The following is a 6616-nucleotide window of genomic DNA, read 5'->3' as shown; positions in this document are numbered from 1 at the left end:
CCACCTTTCTTAAGATTTTAAACATTTAGAAAAAAAAGATGAAAGATAAAATTTCATTGATATCTCTAGAAGAAAAAACTATTACAACAATTAAAATTGTCTTTATTTATAATAAAAGAAGGGTGCAGAAAAATCCTATAATCTGTTGAGGTTGTTAGCAGTGGATAGTGGAAAAGATTATGCAACTGAATGGGATGATTTGATTGTCTGCCCTTGCTGAGTTGGTATATTTAATGATTCACGTGAAAATCCAATTTTACCCTTTTCATCATTTTCGTAATTTAACATCCCCCTACAAGCTGGAGTATGGTAAATATCAATCATGCCCAGTTTGGAAATGGAGTGAAAATGGGCAGAGGTAAATCTTTTGTAAAGAAATTAACTAGCTGCTCTTTGTATGAAATTGGTAATAAACGTAGGACCCCCTCTTGAAGCTTGGTTCGAACAAAATGACAATCAATATCCAAATGCTTTGTTCGCTCATGAAAAACGAAGTTGGCAGCTATGTGCAGGGCACTTTGATTATCACAATAGAGAACAGGTGCTCTAGAACAAGTAATGTGTAGATCACGTAAAAGAAATATCAGCCACTGTAACTCGCAGGCAGTAGTGGAAAATGCCCTGTACTCAACTTTAGAAGAAGATCTTGAAACTGTTTGTTGCTTCTTTGCTTTCCAAGAAATTAATGATGAACCCAAAAAGAAGCAATATCCTGAAATGGATTTTCTAGTGTCAAGACAGCCAACCCAATCTGCATCAGAGAATCCTAGTAATTGAATTTCTGATTTTCTTGGAAAGAACAAGCCTCTACCTGGGCTTTTTTTAAGATATCTCACTATTCTGCAAGCAGCTTGGTAGTGTGTCAAAGTTGGATTATTTAAAAATTGACTAAGTTGTTGAGTGGCAAAGGTGATGTCTAGCCTAGTGGTGTTCAAGTAAAGTAATTTTCCAATTAATCTTCTATAGGTTGCTATATCTTCATATGACTTCCCTGCATCTTGATATAACTTAATTGAATGATCAAGTGGTGTTTTGGCAGGCTTTGGTCCAAGTAGACTAAATTCATTTAGAAGATCTAAACAATATTTCCTTTGATAGATTGATATACCCAGTTTGGAATGTTCCTGAAGTGTAGATGCATAACATAAGGAGCCAAAAACTTTTAAATCATGCAAGTTAGGTTTGTGCTTGTGTAATAAGAAGTAAGGTTATTTGTTTTCAAGGAGAGTACTGGGTACTCTATTTATTATGTATGTAGCATGGAGAATAACATAAGACCAAAACTGTTTTGGTAATTTTGATTGGAAAAGAAGAGCTCTCCCTACATTAAAAACATGTTGGTGTTTACCATTTTGTTGTGGGGATTCCACACAAGTTATTTGGTGCATTATTCCTTTTGAAGCATAAAACTGTGGTATAGCAAATGTAGGACCGTTATCCGTTCTTACAACTTTTACTCTTGCACTATATTGTTTCTTAATCAATTTGATGAAATTTTGTACATGATCTCTTACTTATGCTTTAGATTTTAACAAAATGACCCATGTAAAGTGACTAAAATCATCAACAACAGTCAAGAAATAAGAATGACCATGTATAAAATGTATGGATAAAGGCCCCCAAATGTCAAAATGAAGCAACTCATAAGGTGAAACAACTTTGTTCAAACTAGTTTTATATGGTAATTTCTTGTGTCTAGCATAATGGCATACATCACAGTTTGCCTTTGGATCAACAACAATAAAGGGAAATTCTGAATTCATAGAAATCATCTTTGAAATTGATAGGTGTCCTAATCTAAAATGCCATAAGGCATCTTCAGGTAAAGTTTGATTATCAGCTGTTTGGATATTTGAACAAGAGGCTTGTTTGTCATCAATAACTAAGTGATATAGCCCTTCAAACTTTTCAGCAGAACCAATCATCCTCTCGGATTGATGGTCCTAAATAACACAACAGGAATTATTGAAGGAAACAACACAATTCAAGGTAGAAATTAACTTTGATACTGAAATCAATTTGAATGAAAAATTTGGTACACACAAAACATTTGTAATGAAGAAACCAAGAGAAAAAACAATAGTACCAGTATACTTTGCAATTGAAACATGACCATTAGGCAACCTTATGCTTATTGGTTTAATTTCATTGAAAGTTTGAAAAGTTTTAAAAGATGCACAAATATGATCACTTGCTCCCGAATCAATGATCCGAGAACCAATACAAAAACTGTTGAAGGAAGAAGAGATGTTGATAATACCTGATTTTTTTGTTTCACTTGGTGAATGACCAGACTGAAATGTGCTAACCTGGTTAGCTAAGGAAGCAGAATGTTGGTTAATGCCAGAACCTTGAATTAAACTAAGTATCTTCTCATATTGCTCATGAGTGAAAGTAGATGGTGTAGTAGAAATATCTCCATTTGTTGATAGATCTTCCTTTAAATCTCTAGTGTCACTGCAAGCATTGTTGATCATTGATGAATTCCCTTTCTGAAAATGAGGAGGAAAGCCATGTTTCCTATAGCAAGTGTCTACTGTGTGTCTTGTCTTTCCACAATAAGCGCATATTTTCCTTGGTCCAGAATTTTGTACAAAACCTTTCCTTCTTCCCTGCATCCTTTTATCGACAATGTTTATGAGAACCTTTGAGTCATCATTGACAATGAAATTTCCTTGTCTTTCATGTTGAATCACCATAGAGAAAATTCGGTTAATGCTAGGAAGTGGGTCCATCAAGAGAATCTGTGATTTAACAACTAAAAAATTCTCATTCAAACCAGTCAAAAATCTTATAACATGATTAAGATTATGAAAGTGTCTAACATTCCTCATAGTAGTATAGGTGCATTTAACTGGGCAAGCATAACAAGGAATAGGCATATAAGTTTCAAGCTCTTCCCAAAGTATTTTCATATCAGAATAAAATTCTGTGACAGAGAGAGAACCTTATTTTAGGCCGTAGATTTCTTGTTGCAGCTCAGATAATCTGATAAGGTCTCCTTGGGAGAATCGTTCTTTCAAATCATTCCACACATCTATAGCATTTTCCAGAAATATGATGCTCTGGCTAATGGACTTAATCATAGAGTTTATAATCCATGAGTGAATAATTATGTTGTAGCGACTCCAACTCTTATAACTTGGATCAAAAGTGTTGGGAATTGGTATACTCCCATCAACAAACTCAAACTTATTTTTGGCACCCAAAGCACATTTCATGGTTCGAGCCTACGCATGATAACTTGAACCATTCAATATGGGAGTGACAATAACAGAGGAAGGGCTATCACCTGGATGAATATAATATGGATTAGTGGGATCTTGTGATGGATCTATTTGACCACCACCAGTATTGGAACCAGAACCACCACCTCAGGCCATCAGAGTTACAACCAGGCTCTAAGATACCATCTTGAGATTTTAAACGTTTAGAAGCAAAAGATGAAAGATAGAATTTCATTGATATCTCCAGAAGAAAAAACTGTTACAACAATTAAAATTGCCTTTATTTATAATAAAAGAAGGGTGCAAAAAAATCCTATTGTATCATTGCCAGCCTATAATCTATTGACGTTGTTAGCATGGATAGTGGAAAAGATTTTGCAGCTGAATGGGATGATTTGATTGTCTACCCTTGCTGAGTTGGTATATTTAATGATTCATGTGAAAATCCAATTTTACTCTTTTCATAATTTTCGTAATTTAACAACCTTCACTTCGAATCGCAACAAAGCGTTTGACGAACCATCTACTCCACGTGAAACCGCGAGTTAACCACTCAACCTAGATGCAGATTGCATCAATGCCATGAGTTCCATCTCAGATCTGCATTCCTTGCTTCATCCACAGGTGAACAACATAAACCCCTGGAGGAAGGAACCCTAACGGAGGAAAGAGAAACTTATTTTAAGAAAAAGAAGGGACCAGCATATGTTAGCCCTTCATTGACTAGTCAGTTAGCAAGTCAAATTTTCAAATTAATCAAAGTTTGGTCAAAGATAGTCAAACAACAGAAACTAAAGTACAAATGTAGATATATTTTGATTTATCTGCAAATTTGGATTATAAGATTAAAAAAGGATGATTTGAAAAAATGTATATATTAGTGGGTGATAATTTATCAGATATCTTTAAGTAATTAATTTATTTATGTATATAAGAAATTATCAACTAACTATATTTGTCAAATGGTTTTAAAACTGGCTATATCTCCCCAAATATTTATAGATATTCATAACCACCATAAAGATAAATTATATTTATGATTATTTTAAAAGATATTTGAGAGATTTAAACAATGAAAAAGCCAAATCCAAGACCAATCGAGTCCTACATAAAGAGATCAAGAGAAGGTAGAAAAACAAGTTTGGAACATCAAAGCTTAGGCACTAGTGCATTTTTGGATTTTTAAATCAGTCATTATGCCTCAATTGCTGTAAAAACGAGGCATATAAAAATGTGGTGACATTTTTAAAATTTTAGTGAACTTTTATGTCTCGGTTGTTCTAATAACCAAGGCCTAATGCTTGTCAAAATTTGCAAAATTCCCGCTTATTTGAACTTTTTAATTTGAATGATGAAGATTCTTGTTCGGTTCCTTTTCAACCGAGGGATAAAAGACTTTTTGCTTCAGTTTTCCATGCACCCGAGGCAGATAAGGTCATTTCTACATGTTCACCAGTGCAAGAAAGGATTTCTACCGTAGTTATTTTGGCCATTTCGCCTCGATTTAAGACACGAGGTATATCTAGTCGAGGCAAAAAAAGGGTTGCCTTTCTGCCTCAGTTCTTAACCGAGGCATATCCTATCGTTACTACCTTGGTTTTGATGGGAACTGAGGCGTAATATGCATTAAAAATTTAAAATAAAATGTCCTAATAGGTGTCAAAATTGTTGGTCTTTTTTTGCTCGACCTTCGTTGCGATGCCACGAAGAAGCGACCTGAAGCCCCCCTTTCCACCTTTGAGACGCAACATCAGCCGCACGGACAGGAACATGTTGCCATCTCTCAAGGAGCATTGGATTACATCATTGAGGTGTCAGAATCCAGTGACAAGGTGTTGGTGTTGTATAAGACCTGTGAAATTTAATTAATTAAATAAATAAATAATTAATAAATGCGTGTAGCAGAGCCTTTATGACATTAAATATTAATTGATGTGATGTGGAAAAGTACTAGTTCAAATGGTTGAGAGTACTTGATTGTGTGAGAGGACTTAGGTTTAAGTCCCATGTATGCTCTTTTGTGTGTTATTTAATTGATTATTATTTTAATAATATGCTTGATCATGTTGAGTGGTTGAATGGTTGTGCATTAATTTGACATTAGCATGGTATGGGTTTGAACCTTGGTAGAACCAAATTAAACTTTCTTTTGCCAAAATTTTCTGTGGCATGAATGTGAAAGGGCATAGGAACCCTAGTTGACTTAGGAGCAGCCAAGAGGGCCAGAAAACCACAAATAATGAATAACAATTAAGCCTTGTTAATGACAATTTTCGTTTTTGGGTCATTAAGCAAAATTAAGGCTTGTTTAACTGGCCAATTAAGGGAAAAAGAGAGGGGTTGAAGGTTGCCATTGTACTGCACATTAGGGAGAGAGAATTCAGAGTGAAATTGTGTGGCTGATTGATGCATAGAGGCTAAATTGGATAGAGAGCTAAAGCTAGCCATTGGGAGTAAGGAAGGAGCCAATAATATTCAAGTTTTAGCAAGGAAACCAGGTTAGAGGAGTTGAAACTGTCCTTTTTAATTCCTATTGCTCAATTGTATGAAATGTATGTTAAACTGAATGCATATATTCTACCTATTCTGCGATTTTCGTGTTTCTGAAAAATTTCCAGAAATCGCCTGGCGGGCAATTCATAGCCGCTAAGCGACTCATGTAAATTGGAGTGGGTTCTGGGTTCCTGAAGAGGAACTGTCTGGCGGCATGGGCATGGTCGCCAGACGATACATGTTTGTCACCCAATTTTCTGGGTTCAGTTTGAATTGCCTGGCGGTGATGAACACCCGTCAGGCGACATGAATCAATTTGACTCAATTTTGGTGTTTTGGGGTTTCTAGGATGATTCTGATCGGGGAAAAAGATAACACTAACTGTGTGTGAATGATTGGAAGTCATAATTCGTTGGATTATATGTAATTGAAGGTTCAATTGGATAAAAAATTGTATGAAAATTATTTTAGGGTTGATGATTTGGGATTTGTTATAGTTGCAGGAAATTAAGTGGAAAATGTTAATGGAATTTCGTATATTGGAAGTTTTAGGAAAGAACCGTGAACCTAAACACGTAAGTGCAACCTATTGGGTCGTAAATCGATTGAAACCAGAATAGTTGAGGTTGGTTAAGGTTCGTGTGTGCAGGGAGAAGTTTTGGGTTCCTGGAACAGCAAGAACCGCCTGGCGGCACCCAATTTGTCGCCAGGCACTATATCAAAGCATTGTGTTTCTTGTGTTTTTGGTGTACCGTGGAGATTAGGAAATTAATCTAGATCATGTGGAGCATAATCTTAGGAGTTTGGAATGTTATGGGGATTTGCCTACGTTGAAAATGTAGGGTAAATATTACTAAGGCCTAATTGTGATGTGCTGGAGTGGGGTGAAGTTGAGG

General features: G+C 35.5%; 1 pseudogene; it reads right to left on the bottom strand.

The window, feature by feature from the left end:
- Nucleotides 1-320: 320 nt before the first annotated feature.
- LOC114184490 (uncharacterized) lies at nucleotides 321-3221 on the bottom strand (annotated as a pseudogene).
- Between the last annotated feature and the right edge of the window lie 3395 nt (nucleotides 3222-6616).

This window comes from Vigna unguiculata, chromosome 5 (assembly GCF_037176805.1).
Source record: "Vigna unguiculata cultivar grain cowpea cultivar isolate G323 ecotype 2 chromosome 5, ASM3717680v1, whole genome shotgun sequence".
NCBI lineage: Eukaryota > Viridiplantae > Streptophyta > Magnoliopsida > Fabales > Fabaceae > Vigna > Vigna unguiculata.
Note: the sequence above shows the minus strand (reverse complement) of the source record. Positions and strands in the feature narration are given on the sequence as shown.